Raw genomic sequence first — 19,549 nt, forward strand, 5'->3', positions numbered from 1 at the left:
TATTTTATGGAAATGATTGGAGACATTGTGTTGTTCAGTTGGGTGAGTCTTGTGGCATTGGTTAAGGAAATGCAGGCTCAGGTTCATACTGGTGTTATTCAGGATGTGGAGCAGGAATCAAAGAAGTTTCTTCTCTAAAGGGCTATCACAGTCATTTACTAAGCACAGTTGCTCCATTATTCTTCCTCTATATTTTCCTTAATCCAAAATTGCTGAATTTGAAAAATATTTCAAAAATGTTATAACTGAAAACAAGTTAAAAGTGAAACAGCTATAACTGTAAAAACACCTGGACTTCAAAAATAACTCAGCTCTAATTTTTCAGTGACACTGCTATAGGTTCTGCAATATATTGTTAAACGTTATATGATAAAGGTCTAACAATAATGAGCAGTCTACTCATTAACTAAATTATTAATTCAAGGTGGGTTTTTTATTATTTTTAAAAATAATTACGTAATTTGACCAGTGCTACCACCATTAACACTGGATAAATTATAATTAATCTTTGCATTTGAACTCTTCTGTGAAGAACTTAATTAGTCAAATACTAAAAACACTTGGCTCAAAGTATGGTGTGTTCTCTTTCTGGGCATAATGAGATTTTAGGTCTAATATGGAAGTGTTTTCTTCACTGTTAAAATCACCAGTTTCAGCTTAGATGTGTGTATTTCTTCCATGTTTATCTATTTCAGTTTATTTGACATTTGACAAAATTTTTCATTCAACCAGGTGGTGAGCCTTTACTTTCTGCCTTGCACTGTAGCAGGACAATTGCACGGGAGAGAAGTCAAAAGGCTAATTGGGTTGAAACAATCTGGTGTATCTCTATGAAAATATTTTTGCCATGTCTACATGAATCATGTGTAGATGGTTTAGAAATTACATTAAAAACGAATAATTTTATTTTCTATTATCAGGAATTTTTCCTAAGAGATATAGAACAAAAGCTTTTGAATTTTTTAAGTTACTATTTGCTTGAGATAAAATATTCAGTAGAATACATTAACTTTCAGGCACAAAATGCTTTAATCAGGTTGAATGTTTGATTTTTGGACAGAAATACTATATTTTCTGCATGGATAAGAAGGCATGGTGTAAAGTCAGTCTGAGCAGGTAGACTAAATCTGAAATATTTGGAATGGGTGCACAGAGCAGAACAGAAGAGTTACTTTTATAAAATGCTGTATCCACAGCAGGGCCTTGCACTGCAGGCCCACAGTGCCTGTTGGGTGCCTATACTTAATTAAGGTTTTCTTGATTCTCTTTGATATGTAACTGGCACTTGCTACTCTATTGGTTTAAAGTCTTCTTTTAACAATGTCTTAAGCAGTGATTTCTCAAAAGAAGTAGTAGCCAACATAGACAATAATACCTTCCAAAAGCAAATATACTGATTATTTGGTAAGCCATATAAATTGCAGGTTTTAGATAAGATGAATAGAGACTAGTGAGATACTGGGGTTTGCTGTTCTTTCTAGGGCTTTATGTTTCTACAAAGAATAATTGTGTCTAAAACTGCTCTAAATTTGGATCACATAGAGTAAACAGTTTTCCCTTCTCTCTGCGGATTTTAAAGCAATAGACACGTGTTTTAGAAAAGCAGTTGTTTTTGGAAGATGTTTCACAAAATGTCACTATGTGCTGCTCTTGGACTACTGTCTGCTGTCAGATGTTTATGTGCATATACCCCTCTGATGAGCTGGTTTAAAAGCAGCTTGTGTACATCACACAGTAAAAATGCAGTATGGTGTAGAAAAACATTTAGATCTAAAAGTATAAAAATCTTCCTCTGTTATAAAAAAAAAAAAAAAAAAAGAATGCAGGCCTCGACCATTTTCCACACAATTCCTATAGGTAACGCACACTTCAAGACAAAAATTGAAAGTGATACTTTTCTTGGAATAGAATGATTGTGTTTTTCTTGCTGCTCAACAAGTCAGTGCTGGTTGAGAAGGACAGTAGCTGATTGGTAACCTGACCCCCCTGCTCTCTTCCTTTGAAGGAGCCTGCAAGCAGGAGAGAGATGTGAGGATTGGAGTATGATTGCCCAAGAGGAGCAAAGGAGCTTCCGGTATGGATAATTTGGATGACAGAAAGGATATTTATTTTGTATACCAGAGTTTATTTTTCTTTTGAAAGAGAACAAAAAAGTGCCTCCTGCCTCTTGCCCTAGCATCCTTCTAAATCCCTAGGGAGAAAGTGGCAGGAGGAACAAAAATTTCAAAGGTGTAACAGATGTGAACTTTTGACTGAAAGAAGTTCACTACATGGTATGTGACTGCTACTCGATGTGACTGAGGATAGGGATTGTCCTGTGTTGCCCTGCTACAGAATAAGACATCTTTAGGTATGCAAGTAAATCAAGGTCTGTCACACAGATAGACGTTGATATGATCTTCTGAAGTATTAATGTACATGTGGAAAGATACTCTAATGAACTGATTTAAGTTTTGTACCATCAAAGTCACAATGAAATATAGATAGGAATTCAAATCCATTGACTTTTTGGATCACTAATTCTACATATTGAAGAATTTTTCACATGGATGGAGCTTCCATTTCTTATTTTGGTGTATATGAGACATTCTAAAAAATATCATTTTTGGATCTCAAACATTGAAAAGCTTTTCTTAGTGCACTGCACACCTTTTTAAAAGATGATTAGCTCAATGACACTGACAGTTCAATTACAAAGGGTTGAGCACTTCTGCCATTTAGCTGCAAGGGAAAATGTGACTGATTTTAGGGTTTTGGGAGATTTTGAATACATTAACATTCTTTCTAAAAGTTTGTGTGGTGTTGCCTTTATCCCTACTTACTTTTGTATAGTTTTCAGTACCTTGTGTTAACACAGAAACATGTTGAATTCCTTCTTACATCTTTGAAGTGTATTTCTCTGGTTTATGGAAACTAAATTAAAACACAGGGTTTTGATAGGAAAATCTGAGAATTTTGTTTATTACTCTGATATATTTTCTCTATCCTTTCTCTATCAACACATCATAAAGCAACAGCTTTTTTTCTTTTAAGAGGGTAAATTAAGAAAAAGATAATAAAAGGGGAACATATTTCTTTAACGGAGTTGCATGCAGTTATGTATCAGGATCTGACCCTTTTATCAGTTCCAGCTAAATTCCTTCTTTCAATGAAATGCATGCATTCACTCTTTTCTTATTTGGTACTTGGTCCTTGGTGTTGGTTTTTTTTTTTGTTGTTTTTTTGGGTTTTTTTGCTTTGTTTTGGTTGGTTTGTTGGTTTTTGCTTGCTTGTTTGTTAGTTTTGTTTGTTAGTTTTGTTTATTTGGTTTTTTTTTTCATTTAAATGTTCTCTGTACTGCTTAGGCACATCTTTTCTCCCTCCCTCCCTCCCTTCCGCCACTTCCTTCCTTCTGCCACTTTCTTCCTTCATTTTTTTCACCAAAAAGGGGTATTGCAGATGAAAAATTAGCCTTCAGAGAAGCAATGACTCGAATTTCCTCACCTGCATGCCCAGTTAGGAGCCATCTGTTTCCTGTCTAAATGTACTAACCCTTACATTGTTTTTCCAGAACCCCTCTTACATTAATCAACACAATCCCAATAAAAAGAAACACCAAATCTTTGAGAAGCTAAGGAAATGTAGTTAAAATTATCTGTATCTCAGGTGGGAAAAATTGATAATAAAATTTTTCTAGTATAGAACTTAGAGATGTTAGAGTTTTTCAGGGCAGTCTGCTACTAATTTTCATTAGTAGCAGTAATTAAGTAATTACTACTTAATTTTCAATCAAGTTGGTATAGCAGGCATGAAATGTTATGTCATGACCTATGTCAATTTTTTCTTGTCCTGGTTCCAGCCAGGAGGGGGCTTGGCCAGGCCCTGGAGATTATTCTGCACCACCTGGGGGTAGAGGGAAGGAAGTCACTTCTGGGCAAAAGGGGTCCCTTCCATTAGAGAAAGTGAGACAGAGGGAGGGGTAGGGTAACACCAGTGCTGAGCATTTTGCATGTGAATCTCTTGCTTCTCTCTTGTATACTTTTGTTATTAGTATTTTTGCTGTTTTCTTATTTAATTGCTGCTTCTAGTAAATTGTTCTTTTCTCAGCCCTTAATCTTTACCCTTTGTGTCTCCAGCTCTCCTATGCAGCCTGCCACAGGGAAAAGGAAGAGGGGGGAAAGTGAGTGGCAGCAAGGATTGAAGGGTCCCAGTGGGAGCACTAAACTGGGGAGTGCCATTCCTAAACCACGACATGCTTTTTAAACAGTTGGTGGAGAGAACAGCTGAAGACATCAAGAAGTTTCTTACAACCTGGTAATTTTTAAATTAGCATAGTAGATATTAAATCCACTAAGATAATGAGTTTGAATATTTTTAGCAGAATATATGAAGGTACAATATCACCTCCAGGGGAGCAAAACAAAGTTCATAAAATGCTGGTATTACTTTAGCACTATTTTCTGTAAGGCTGTTTCAGACCTGTCTCAGGCTCATGCTGGGACTTCAAATGAGGTCTGAGTTATTGAACCCCTGTGACCATCAAAGGTAGCATGCTGGTTTTTCATTATCATAATATAAGTTACTGCTAAATTCTCAGTTAGGAGCTGTTTTTAAACCAAATCCTAGAATTTCTAGGCAGTTGCAATATATGTAGAGACTTTCATCTACTGATAAACTCTAGATTATGAAATTGATGGTTTGCAATAGCTTCTCCACTCCTATGAAAGTTTGTGCACAAATTGCTTTGATCAGTCAATACATGCTAATAAGTAATATTCAGATAGCAAAACACCATGTGATTCCTTCTGTTATATTCAGGAGCTGCTGCTATGTCATTGTCTTGTTCTGTTCCTGGAACTGTCAGGGTGCTCCTGAATTTAGGTTTCTTATTTATGAAAATAGCTGCAGTGAAGATTATATCTAATCTCAAAAATAAAATGTTTTCCTTTTACTAATGTCAATATAGTCATGGTTATGACAGAAAAATTGCAATAATAGGACTGATTTTCTGCAACACTCAGCATGAATACTGTGATAGGACTAAGGTATTTATGACACTTACCCTTGTTACTATCCTGCATAGAAATATTTGACCCTCGGCTGCACTTGCACCTGGCATGCTTCTGTTTAGAGCCACATACCTCTTCTCCTTTCATCTCCATCTTTTCCATTGCTAATGGCTAAATGAATGCAGGTTTTTTTTCTTTTCTACTCCACAGCAGTTCCTACTTGTCTTTATATTATTATATTATTCTTAGCATATTGCCAGAGCAGAACTGCCATACATGGGAATCAGTAAAAGCAGAATATTGTCATTTTGATTCAAAATCATTTTACACCTGCTGCACACTCAAGCAGTACTTTGTCTGGAATGGATGTTTCTCTGACACCTTATTCCAGGCCACTAAGTCTGAGTTACTCTCTTTCCTTTTCAAGTGGTCAGACCATGTCTTTGCTACTCCTGTGGGTATGACACCATGATCTAATATGACTTCAGCCAGACTCATGCACTGCAGTTCTTGTCCCCTGACTGCCAGCCAAAAAGTGATTTGACATGTACAGAGTTTTGCTTTTGCAGCTTATAGGCAGTAAGAATGTGGAATGACAGAGGAATGATTTATGATTTATTTGTTTGAAGGAGAATAGAATTCACTATGTTTATGACACACTGTATTAACCATATCTGGCATTTCAGTGAAGCCTGATATGATGTAGCCTTGCTAAATCTTGCAATTTGCCATGTCTCTTTGGGAACAAAGCGTGTCCTAATTTGAATTACCCTCACTCTTTCAATATGTCAGATTCTAGATTCTAGATGCTGTGAGGCAGATTACTCAGATGATAAGTATATAGCCTCTATTTAAAATCTTTCTGTTACTGTTTACTTCTATGGGACTGAAGAATTATATCTTCACAGCTTCAGAAGAGGCTATGTTGAACAGAGTGCTGTAAGTGCCTGTCTTGGGTCTAGTCCTGTTCAGTATTCTGTTACACAAAAGGACACCACACAAATATGCTAATTAAAATTTATAAAAGAAGAAACTGGAAGGGTCTACAGTTACAGGAAGGAAACCAGAAAAAGCCCAAGATTTTAAACAATCATGAATAAATGTCCCAAAGATGAAATAGTCAATAACCATATCTGCACATGTAGCATATTTAGAATATTTAGTTACACCAATGCATAGAAATAATTTACTGTATAGGTAAGGCTTCAGAAATGTTGAAATTGATCATGAAATGAAGCAAGAATCAATGTTGTGTCATACACATTGTGTTAGCAGCAGTAAATGCCAAAAAAAAAAAAAAAAAGTGAATAATGGTTCAGTGATCCTTGGGAGATGTAAGTTTCCAGTAAGAAATCTGTGTAATTCTGGGCATTCCAGTTAAAGAATTATATAAAGCAGTTAGGAAAAGCCTAATGAACATTAACAAGAATGCCTAAAGGTAGCAAAAAATGAGGTTCATGAGGAAAGGTAGAATGAATTGTATATACATATACATATGTATATCTGTGTGAGAGAGAAAGAAAAGGAGATAATATGGTCTACAAGTCCATAAAAAGTTTCTTACAACAGGAAATACTCTGCATATTCTTGATGACCACAATAGGATGTAATGGAAAACATTGTAGAGATGGGAGAACTTTTGACAGTGAGGGGAGTAAAAAAATTCAGAGGGGTTGTGCAGCCTCCAGATGGGCATCCTTTGAAAACAGATTGGCTAAATATCTTTCAGCAGTGATGCAAATGAAATTCTGTCCTGAGACGAAGACATTATATTTTTGTCTTGTTTCATAAATTCTAATACTTCTTTATTTCTCTGTATGAATGGCCCAAATATTTTGCAAGCCTTGAAAACAAACCCTTTTTAGACAAGTAAAATCTGGTGAACCTTGTATCATATAAGAGCAGTGTGTGTGTGAGGGAATTATATCTATCCAGATGTAAATAACTTTAGATTGAAATAGACGAGAGGAGAAAAAATTTACATAGGTACAAAAGAGCTATTGGTAGGTATATTCCATCAGATCTTCAATCACACCATACGTGGTTTTAACGGACAGAGGAGTTAAAATCAGGCTATCTGTTTTTATCATTATAGTCTTCTCCAAATATTGACAGTTTTCTCATGGAAGTTTCTTATTTCAGGCCAAAGGATTTATTTTATGGTCCATGAGGATAAAAGTTCTGCACTGAAGATTTTGGAAGATGGACAAATCCTTTAAAGGCTAGTACCAGGTGATAGCTGGACTGCAGGTAAATGAGATTGTGCTGTTTGTGCCATCACTGTCATCATGGAATCCTTGTTCCCAGAAAGTCAGTGCTTTAGCTTGCATTGTCCATAGTTGAATAATGGCTTGAGATTGAAATGACACTGCAAAAAACATTGAAACAATATGTTTTAGCAATGTGTCAAATAGCTCTCGTCAAAAGGCTATTTTCAAAGGGTTGTTTTCTCCAACCTGCAAATATCATGACATTTTTTGTTGAGTTAAAGGGCAGATTTCCCATGCGTTTTCTTGAAGAATTATGGCACTTTTTGTATTTACACACACTGTACATTTCAGTCCAGCATTTTTCCCTTTGTTGTAAGACTAATACAAGCTTAATGTTTTCTTTAGTTTATAGTATCTTGTCTACAGAACTATCTGAAGTCTTACATTATGACAAAAAGAAAAAAAAGCCATATTTCTTCTTACAGTCATCAGGTCTACTTAAAATACAACATATCCTTTATAAAACTCAGGATATAAGAATTGAGTCTGTGTACAGATATTCAGGTGTTTATTTTTTACTATGAGGCTGAAGACTTTCATTAGTATATCCGAGTTTTTTCATAATTTTGGCTTTTTCTCTATAAAAGGTAATCACTTCCTGGCAGTATCAATTTATTCATCAGTATGATTCACGTAAGCAAATAATTCCTTGTTATAATTAAAATATACATTCTGTACTGCTTACTTCAAACATTAATAATTATTCTCCTATTATTATTATTATTATTATTATTATTATTATTATTATTATTATTATTATTATTTAGTATATTATTGGACATTTGAAAATGAATAGACTGCTTCTAACAATCCAGAAAACATTATCAACTGAAATGGCTGATTTTGGGAGCTTTTCAGGTCACATGAACTGTAGCTGTGATTTCCTTACTTGTCTTTCCATTATGTATTCATATGGTATATTAAAAAAAAATAATTATTGAAAGACTGAAGGGTAAAGTAACTAGATTTAGATCATCATAATAATTTCCTGGCTTACTGAAATCAGTTTTCAAGTGTACTCTGTTATGATCGGTGTGATTTCATTGACAATGTTTTTAAGATCACAACAGTTTTGATTTGGAGAAGACATTTGCACACCTTTTAAATGAAGCATTGTTTTCTGCATTTCTTCAGGCTAAATGAAACCTTGAGTTTTTTTGCCAAACATTTTCATTATTAGGAGTAATGTCAAAGGGAGTATGTTCTTTATACTAGCAGAGAAGAAGCTCTGCAGAGTATTGGTTTGTAAATTGGCCATAGCAATTCAGCTCTATGTTAAAAAAAAAATGTTGTGGGCTAAAGTGATTTTGCTTCATAGACACTGAGAAAATAATGTGTAGCATTTAGACAGAACTATGCAGTAGCCATTGGAGACTGCTGGGGTCACAGAATCACAGAATACTCTGAGTTAGAACTACTTGGTTATCATACATAGAAAGAAAAATAGAAGAATCCACAAATTCTAGTAGTGCACAGAGCTTGAACATGCAGCTAGTACTATTTTTCATAAACATATTTTTAGTTTCATGGGAAAAAAAAGCAGGAAAAACAGGGACCTGGAAAGATTAATTTAAGAGAAGTATAACAGTAATTCAGGACATTTTATACTACCTGATATTACTTTCTAAAAGCTTCATCATATTTTCATTGAGTAACACAAGCAACAAGCTTTGGGTAGAAAGTATGAAATTAATCACTAATATGGCATAAACATTATAACAACTGATAACAGCATTATAACAGCAACAGACAATAATGAAATTTGATACCTTTTTGGGTCTCTGTAGAGATTGTGGTAAATTGTAAATCAAATGCCTTTAGAAATATTTAGAAAAAATGTATTAGATAGTGAAAGTAAGACATAAAAAGTGTATTTGGATCTCTTGGAGCTCTTTCCCCATCTGATCCTTGTGTACTTGTCATTGCCACAATTTACCCTTTCTTGCCCTTGCAAATGAGGCTGTAAATTAAATACACTAAATATATTTTCCCAGCAGCTTTTCTCCTGTTTTCTGTGAGGTATATCATAGAAGGTAGTTTCTCATGTAGCAATATATATCAATGCCTAGAACTAATCATACCACTAAATAATTCAGTCTGACAGAATGATCCCTTTACATCAACTTGCTGATTTTAGTAGGTATGTTCCAGAAGAAACAAAGAGAAGAAGCATGTAAACAATAGTTCTACCAATGTAAACAATACATCAAAGATTTATAGACCTTTTAAAAGGTCTATTATTCTGGTTTACATTAATTGTTTTTCAACAAAAAGAAATCCAAGATGGAAGTGATATTCTTAAAAAATTAAAATAATCTTATTAATTTATGTTTTCTTCTGCTAGCAAAGTTTCAAACCATGTCATTGGAAAAAATTGATCTACTCTACCAGAGGAGATCTATCTCTAAACAGAAACAATGAAATGAAAGATTAAATGGAACAACCTTCATTTTCTTCCCAGTGGTTCAGATACAAAACTCTTCAGTCTAGAGAATCCTCAATCTGAATTTTTATTATGTACAAAATTTAAAAAGTATTTTGCTCAAGTGTGAATATTGAATAAATATAAAAGAAGCATTTAATACCTATATATGTGTAGTAATGGATAACATCTTCCATTTATGTAATTCATAAATTCATAAAAATTTGTCTTACAAACATATTGTTAATCATGCAAGACCTAAAACACCACTGGTTTTAAAAACCCATAAATTTCAATTGATCACTTGCCTTTGAGAGCGTGAATATCATATCTTAAAAATTTTTCCAGCCCATGAAGTAACATGGTTTCTCATAAGAGCTTTTAGTACTAAGTATATCCATAAATTTCTTTTAATTCAATGATTGTGACTAAAGTGTCCTCATGATCCTAAGCAAATATGCACTGTTTCCCATCAACACTTGTCTTTGAATAAATTGCGGGAACATTGTAAAAAAGGCATTTGCACCCACAGAAGGTCCATGATGGTGATCTAGAGTTCACCAAAATCACTAGGAGTTTACAGAAGATTTTATTTGGATTATATGGCTCCACTGCATTTCTGAGTGCACTGATTCTCTGGACTTCAGAAAGTGGGGATCAGGAAATAAGAATCACACTGATCTGCTACAATGAATATTGTTCTTCATGTCACCTTCAGCTCCTAATGTAACCTTGCTATTCTAGGGATTACTTTCACCAAAAATTGTAGGCACTACACTGTAGACCTAGCAGTCTGATGGAACCACACGTGGTAAAAAAAATCTCCTTCAAATGTATATTAGGCATCAAGCTATTGATAAATACCACCTCTGTGTATGCTGTGTGTGCTGCCAGACAGACCATTTGTACAGCTGAGGTCACAAAGTGCCAAGGAGATGTGTCTGAGGTTTTGTGCCTGTCAAACAGGTCTATAACACCACATAGGTCTGCAGCACTCCTGTGATGAGAGATAAGGTTCTTAAGAGGCATAATACATAAATGCCTATGTTATTCAGTTTCACTTCTAAAATAATTTACTGCTTGCTCAGTCTGCTTGTGGCAGTGTAGACATTCCACTTCTAAAGAAAGATTTTTGCTCTTGGGAAAAATGGAATTGACTTCAAGGCAGACTTTGCAGACATCTGAAAGATAGTTTGAGGCTCGATTATTTCTTTCAAGATCTGAACACAGTGGCAGACAGAAAGTGTTTATAGTTCTTCCCTTTAGCTGTCCATTACTCATGGGAGTGATTCTCACTTCTCTGTTCTCCCTTTGAAAATCTGTTGGCTTTGGAGTAGCTGTAGGCAGCGCTGCAAATCATTGCATTATGTGAGGTTTTTTCTTTAATGTAAAAAGTGAGTATTTGCAGGGATTTATACAGTAAAATCAGTTAAGCAAATCACTGTTACAAATTATTTTTTTTTTTGGAAAGTCACATAAAGTGCAAATTTCTCTGTTCCCTCCCTTGTTTTGGACTTTATACAATTTGAAGTGATTATGATAAAGACGATAAACCAACAATACCTTGGTATAAATAATATCTAATAGTGCTTAATACTATGCTGAATTTCAATTTCTACTAATATTCATAGTATATATGTCTTAGAATTTAACTTATAAAAAACAGTAAACTCATGTTTTGTTCATTCTTAGATTTTGGGATCCACAAACAAATTTTTCAACAGATTTTTATAATTATTTTATTTTTTAGAAAGATGTAAAAGCCCTTATTTTTTGGTGGTCGTTGCCATTTTATAATTATTAATGCTTTACAAATAAAAAAAATATAAAATGGTAAATCATACTGAAAAATAGAATAGAAGGCATTTTTGTGTGTTAAAAACAGGAAGGCAATTTATGCTTTTTTTTCTGTAAATATAGCGAGCCCACAACAGTACAGAGAAATAAAAAAAATTTTAAAAAGGGGTTAACTTTTGAAAAAGACAAGAAAATAAAAATTCTAGAATTAATTCAAAATACTGATGATCATTTACAAATAATAGCTTCACTTTTCTTCAAGAAAGGATACAAAGTTTACAACTTATGACTTTTTTTTTTAATGTCAGAAATCTTAATTTCTACTCTCAATATCTATCAGTAAGTGTGCCCCCCCCTTGCGTAATTTGAGTTCCAGCTACATCTGCCAAGCTGGTATTTGTGCCTGGGATGCTTCTTTGCTTGTCTTTGTTATGGGACTGGCATTATTGTTCAACTAAAAATAATTGAAGGAGGAAAATATTGACTGTGCAGATGACATGAATACATTACATTAGTACAAACCTCCTAAAAACGGAAATCCCACTGCACATTAGGACTCTTATTCTTGTTGTGGGAGGTATTTGCCAGGCACAAACTGTGAAAGGTAGAAGTTTTAATGACCTACGTAGATTCTACTAATGCAATCTATTTCATTTTACTTACTGTAGTCAAATGTAACCTAACCATGAGGATTTCTGGCACATTATATTGAAATGTCAACAGATGCCTAGCTGGGCAGTGCTAGGTGCTTGGGAGGGTTTGTCTGAGCCTGAGCTGGTGGCAGACTGCTCTAACAAAGAGCATCGCTTGACCTGAATCAAACTTCTGTGACAGCCGGAGGTGGATGAAGCTGGCCAAGCCAGACATTCACTATGGCACAGGCAGTTTGCCTGTGGTGTCTCCCAGGGCTGGGGGAGGTCATGATCCAAATGGGGCTGGAGGCTAGTCAGGGCAATCAAGGGTGAGAACACTGGAAAAACAGCACTGATCATGGAAAGAAAGAAATGTCCCCATTCCGCCTTGACCACCACTCCCCACCCAGCACAGAGCTTGGGATTCTAACTCACTTGGACACCCCATTGTCTCTCTGGCTGAAGAAGTCTGGTGCTGTTGAGCAGAGGGATATTGGGAGTGCAAGAACAACACCAGACTAACAGGGCAGCTCAGACCATGCTCTCAGGAGTAACAGTTTGCAAGCATATTATTACCAATGAAGCTTTTCTATATTTGGACTACACGTATCATTCTAATTGGACTAAAGATAGATGTTTGCTAGATTTTGATCAGATCAAGATTTTAATTTGGCTAACAATAAGTTCTTCACTCCATACATAAAGTTACCTTTGGTTGTTTTACACTTTGTTTCAAACCTGGTTAGAACCTAAACAAACACTTCACACTGCACACCATATGCAGCTATCACATTATTAGGAAAGAACTTCACAAGTGACCTAGTTTATAGGAGAAAAACTGATTTTCACAGACTATGCAGGTTCAGTGGGATCTCTTAATCTACTGCTACCAATTATTTTTACCTTAAATGTACATCTTCATGAACACTCGTAAGTCAACATAAAGTGTTAAGACATTGGTAATAACCATGCTGATTGATATTTATTTGTTTAGTACCAGACTCTTCTGTCAGGTTCCACAATCACATTAATAAGAAATTCAGTTTTATTACTATGTTTATACACAGTGGTTTTCTGTTTTTTCTTTTTTTTCCTGCTTCCTCTCTTTGTTTAAAAGCTAACTTGGGCTTTCCTCTCATCCCAGTGGAACCAATTCCCACAATTATACCTCCAAAGACTGCCTTTTGTGGGAAAGCTGCTCAAGGTAAAGCTAGTGAGTAATGAATGGAACATGTGGCCTTTAAATATATAACACCAGGTCTGAGAGCAAGAGGTCACTGTCCCACTTTTTACCCTTGTTCTTCACTTCATTAACAAGTGAATTAAAAATGCAGTGTGTAATAATGTTTCCATTTCAGTGGTTGAGTATATAGTAAAAATACTACCATTTGCTTTCACTGGTTTTGCTTTTATACATTTTTGCACCTTAGTCAAGGGGAAAAAATCCAGTGCTGCACTTTAAAAGTCCAAACTGCTTTTCATTTTAGGTTTGGGCATTAGAAGCAAGAGACATATACACCTTTCTGGAAACTCAGACTAAAAAGTGGTGAAGAAAAGGACATTGATAAGAGAAGATAACTTGCTGGAAGACCAAAATGTCAATACATAAAGAAATTATGTGAATGTTTAAATAGGGAAACTTTTCAAACCACAGCTTAAAGTGATTAAATGCATGAAATAAAGTGTGAATTAATAGAACCCTTAAGAAATTCACCTGTATACTTTTTTTGATGTTGCTTCTACTGAGATAGAGGGGGAAACTAGCACCGAATAGACATTAAAATGCACTACTTCCTATGTTTTCAGCATTATGAGCTTAAATTGAAACATGATCTGTAGAGGTTTTTAATAAATACTTCTAACTGTTAAGACTGAGTGTTAATAAGTCAGCTTTGAGAAATCTTGATTTCAAGATTTTTCTGAGTGTACTTAATTTAATTTAGTTTGCACTTCACATTTTTAAACTAAATAATTTCAGTTGAATATCCTTTTGCCCCTTTTGTACTGGCCTCTTTTAGACAGATTCATAATACTGTAATCCTGATCCTACAGGCTTTATTCGGGAATAGTTCAATTCACACAGTTGTTCCTTTTCAGAATAAATGTTTACAGAATGTTGAGAGACATTGATATCTATGATAATATTTTATTTCCCTATTTCATGAGGGCATTGAAGGTTGCAAGAAATTGTTACAAAATGATAATGCTTATTGTTTCATGAAAAGGCTATGTCTAGCAGCCATGGCGTCTGTAACTGTGTAGCTACTCCTGCTCATGGCTCCAGGAAATCTAAGCACAAAAGTTACCTTTTCAAGTACTTGGAGACCTACCAACACAATTTATGCTATAGCATATTCCCTGCCTCCCTATCCCGCAACAAGATATTCTGGTTTATTGCTGCAGGTTCTGGCCCAAGATCCAGCAGGGTAAGGTCTGGAGATATAAGACTGAGCTCCCCCTAGACAAACTAGAATGCTAATTTTTAAGTCACTTTTCCACATGCAAATAAAATAGTATTATTTGTTTGCAAAACTATGCTGATCCTTATTGGATATGGGAGTTCAAACATTGGCCTTGCCACTAGTCTTGATTGCTGTGTTGCAAATGTACAATTGATGCCATTTACACCAAACATATGGAGTTCAACAACCACAAGCATCCAATTCTGCATCTGGGATGGGGCAACTCTGGATGTATGGACTGGGGAACAAGATGCTGGAGAGCAATGCTGTGGAAAAGGACCTGGGGGTCTTGACAGCTGGGCAGCTGGGAGAGCCAAGAGTGTCCTGGGGGGCATCAGGCACAGCATCACCAGCTGGGCAAGGGAGGGGATTGTCCTGCTCTGCTCTGCACTGGGGTGGCCTCACCTTGAATATTGTGTGCAATGTAGGATATCAGCCTATTAGGAACCATCCCAAAGAGGTCTGTGAAGATAGTGAAATGCCTGCAAGGGAAGCCATAAGAGGAGTGCTGAGGCAACTTGGTCGGCTCAGCCTAGAAAGGAGGAGACTGAGGAAGGAGCTTGTTGCAGTCTACAGCTTCCTCATGAGGGGAAGAGGAGGAGAAGACACTGATCTCTTCTCTGTGGTGACCAGTGAGAAGACAACAAAATGGACTGAAGTTGTGTCAGGGGTGATTTAGGTTGGGTATCAGGAAAAGATTCTTCACCCAGAGAGTGGTTGGGCACTGGAACAGGTCCCCAGGGAAGTGGTCACAGCACCAGACTGAGAAGAGTTCAAGCAGTGTTTGGACAATGCCTTCACATACATGGTATGGCTCTTCGGCTGTCCTGTGCAGGACCAGGAGTTGTACTCCACAATCCTTGTGGGTCCCTTCCAACTCAGGACATTATATGATCTGTGTTCACCTATCTACTCCAGGACAAGGAATCTGTTGTGTTACTCTGAGGACTGGACAAGACGGTGCAGTTCTTCAGTTTGAGTTCCATCACACAAGCTCAGTTGTGTCAGTGACCAGAGACCACAAGTCAGACAAATCTAGATGTTAGGCTACTAATGCTGAGGAACATGGAGATTAATAGATGTAACTGAGACAGAGTACCAACTTAGTTTCTAATATCAGGGTACTCATCTTCTACTTTAGATTTATATCTGCAACATCAGAATGTCTGATGTGGAAACAGCAAGATGGGCAGCAGATTCCTCCCAAATCACTTAATAACTTGGAAAATATAAGCCTCAACATTGTTTATTATGAAAATTGATGTATTTAATTGCAGTTCCAGTAAGCTCATGTTGAAAATAAAAGTATTTAAATTCTATTATATTTTCTACTGTAAATAATTAAATAACTCTTGCTGGTATTGTTGTGTTTCATTGGAAATGTGTGTTATTCAAATGTATTAAGGAAGACCTTACACGGAGTTTGATTCAGAAACTGCATACAAAAGACAATGAACATAGGCAGTAATTCCTGCTTTTGATAACAGAAATTTTTAATTGAAGCATACAGAGGAATCTAGCTAAATCTGTTCTCTTTACAGGAAATGAAGACATACAGGGACATTCAGAGAATGATCCATTCTCAATTTAAATATATATCTAAAAGTGGGATATAATATCTTTTGGAAATACTACATTTCTTCTGTTAACTAGAAAGCAAAACTAGAAAATAAACTGAGAATCTAATTTTTTACCCAGGTCTGTTTAGGTATGGTGAATCTTACACTTTATCAATTATGAGTTACCAGTTTTGAAGGTACTGATCTTCCGCCTGTGCAGACTATATGAAAACCTCTATATAAACCTCTTCTTTATATGATGGAAGCTGTGGGCAGGAATCATCAAATCATTCTACTTGGAAGTGGTCTAAGGAGGTCTTTAGCTGAACCTCCTGATGAAATTAAGTACAACATGCAATTCAGACCAGGATGCACAAGGCTGTAGCCTGTTGGGTCCTGAAACCCCCAAGCATGAAGACAGTGGAACATCTCTGTGCAGCCTGACCAACGCATTGTCTGTTCTCATTGTAAGAAAAGATTTTTCCCAAGTAATTCTTACAGTGTACTACTTCTTCTTCATAATACTGCCTCTTACTTATAATTTACTTCAGTAAAGAGCCCTCTCTGACTTCTTGGCAGATTTATTCTTGGTAAACCCATGATGGTTGGTCCTAGTAACCTACCTATCCATCATGTGGCTAGGATAGACTGAACTGGAATTTTCTATGGAAAATTCAGCAGAAATTCAGCTAATCCATCTTGTTGTACATTCATTCCTCACTAATACTTCTATTTTGAAGACAGATAAAATATTTTCTTCTGTTATTATGGACCTCTCCTTCTCTCCAAAATGTCTTAAGTGTAATAGGAAGAAGTGTCACAATGACATCTCTTGTGTCTTAGCACTTTGATATCCATCCTGTCTGGTCCCACAGGCCAGAGAATACCATTCTTATCTAAAAAAAAAACAAACCTGAATTTATAGTTTAAATATAAACTTGTGAAGGAATACAGTATTTAAATTTAATTTCAATTGAAAGCAGTGTATCTGAATTTGCTACAGAGTTCCACAGGGGCTCTCAAAGTAGTGTGTCTTCCCAGGTACCATAAGAAACACAATGGCTAGATATAATGAGACTAGATAAGGATAGTATTTTCACTTTATTTCTGATTGCTTGATTTTAACCAGCCTAGGAGCTATCATTTGCATCTTTCAAGAAATCATTTTTAATTTCACATGTCTGGGTATAGACTCAACACTAGTTATCTATCTTGAAAATCAAGCATCTAGCTAAATCTGCACTGCATCAACATTCTATTTTCATATTATCCCCAAGTGAAATTAAGTAAAAATTGATGTGTATACTTAAAAGAGAGACTATAGATTATTGTTTTTCTATATTAATACATAATGAAGGCAACAGGGAAGAGTGAAAGCATTTCTTCTTTAACTAAATACCTTCTGATCTATTTTAAAAAAGGGTTGGTTTTTTTTTGTTTTTTTTTTTTTTTTTTTTTACCATGTGCGTCGTGAAATGTGCTACTATAATTCTTCAATAATAAGTTGTGAATTTGGTCTGGCTGAGATGAAGCTAATTTTCCTCACAGCAGTGCCCTTGGAGGTGTGCTTTGGTAGCTAGAAATGTGCTGATAACACACCAGTGTTTGAGATACTGCTGAGCAGTGCTCACACAGCACAAAGGTCAGTTTTCAACATTCCTCCTTGCCATTAGGTGGGGGGTGGGCAGCATCTTGGAAGGGGGCATAGCCAGGACACATGACCCAAACTGACTGCAGAGTTATTCCATACCATATAACATCTGATCAGCAATAAAAGCTAACAAAAAGGAGGAGAAAGGGGGATGGGCTTTATGAGAATAATTATTTTGATTTGATTATGAGAATAATTATTTTGTTTTTCTTTGCTTCTATACATGCCTTTTGCTTTTGCTATTGTTTTATTGAACTGATTTTATCTTCACCCATGAATTTTCTTCAAACTTATTTTCTATCTGCTCCATCCTGCTGAGGAGGGAAGAGAGACAGCAGCATGGTGAGCATCTTGCATCCAACCAAGGTAAATACACCACAATTCTTAGACATTGGATTTAGTTTTGCTTAATATTACCTCGCTAATTGATGCAACAAGTCTTTCATAAATACAATCAGAATTTGAGTTACTGCATTTTTATCAATATTGTGTTTGTTAATGCCAGATCATTTGTACCGATGCATGTGATCATGGAGGAGTGACTCATGTTCATACAGAGAATGAAATGGCTGTTTATGTTCAGAAATACTAAGTCTATGGTTGCATAATATTCAAAACAGACCACGAGGATAGTTTAGTTACTGCATAGCAACACTAAGTTACACATAACATTTTCTCCTCAAACTCGCTATAATATATATTTTTTAATACAAGCAGATACTAGGGAGACAAATCAACACATGCTAAATGAGTAGATGCAGCAAAAATGTTTTCCAGTCCTCATTCTCTATTATTCTTAATTTTATATAAATGCCAGTAGTTACAGAAAGAAACTGCAAAGCCAAGATAGAAGGAGGCAGTATTATAAAATTGGGGCTTTTTGTCACAGTCTGTCCATGGTTCCTGGTTTATCATTCCACATCTTGGATCCTGGGAGAGCTAGTGATTACACTGAGGCAGAGACCTGTGAATAGTAGCTAAGGAAGCCCTACCTGCTGTGTGCTGCAATTTGTCTGGAGGCTGGTGACCCTGAGCTGACTCTGTCTGAGTCAGGACCCAAAGACCTTTGAGGAGTTTGGAGCCCAGGGTAGATTATCTTCCCTGGTTCACTCCAGTGCTCTGTCATCTGCCTGTTATTGGCCCAGGTAAGAGTATTGTACTTTGGGTACTGGAAGCAGAAATACTGCTTCCACTACCCAAACTAGTAATTTCAACTAGTTCAACTTTTTCTGTGCTGTCTTGAAGTCCAATCTATCCTGTGAATTTTTCAAATGCAAATTTAGTTTTCTTTTCTTGGTAGGAAAATACATTCAACATGACTACTTTTTTTTTCAGTATTTAATTTGGGGGTTTTTTCCCTCTAAATATAATTTGAACAATTCTATTGAATGAAATTGTTCAAGGCTCTAGTTTATTCATGTATAATCACAGTTAGCAAAAACCACACTTGAAATATTAAATGCTGATTTCTTAACTGTATTTGCATTCTTAGTTGCTGAATTATTCATGTTGTGTCAAGGATTAATCACTAATAGATCTGGGGTTTTTGTCTCATAAGCTATTTGTGCCCTTTGTGACGCCCTGTGACAAATAACACTGGGTACAAAATGGCCTGCAATCAATATAGACTGAAAAATATGAACATCAACACAACACAGGTAATGTGTGCCTTCTGCTGAGGAAATATCTGCCAGGAGAGAGTGACATGAGGATGAAAATATTAAATATTTGAAGTTGGACAGAAATGAATAATTTGTACAGAGCAGTT

The sequence above is a fragment of the Passer montanus genome, unplaced genomic scaffold, assembly GCF_014805655.1.
Source record: "Passer montanus isolate IOZ18808 unplaced genomic scaffold, ASM1480565v1 scaffold33, whole genome shotgun sequence".
NCBI lineage: Eukaryota > Metazoa > Chordata > Aves > Passeriformes > Passeridae > Passer > Passer montanus.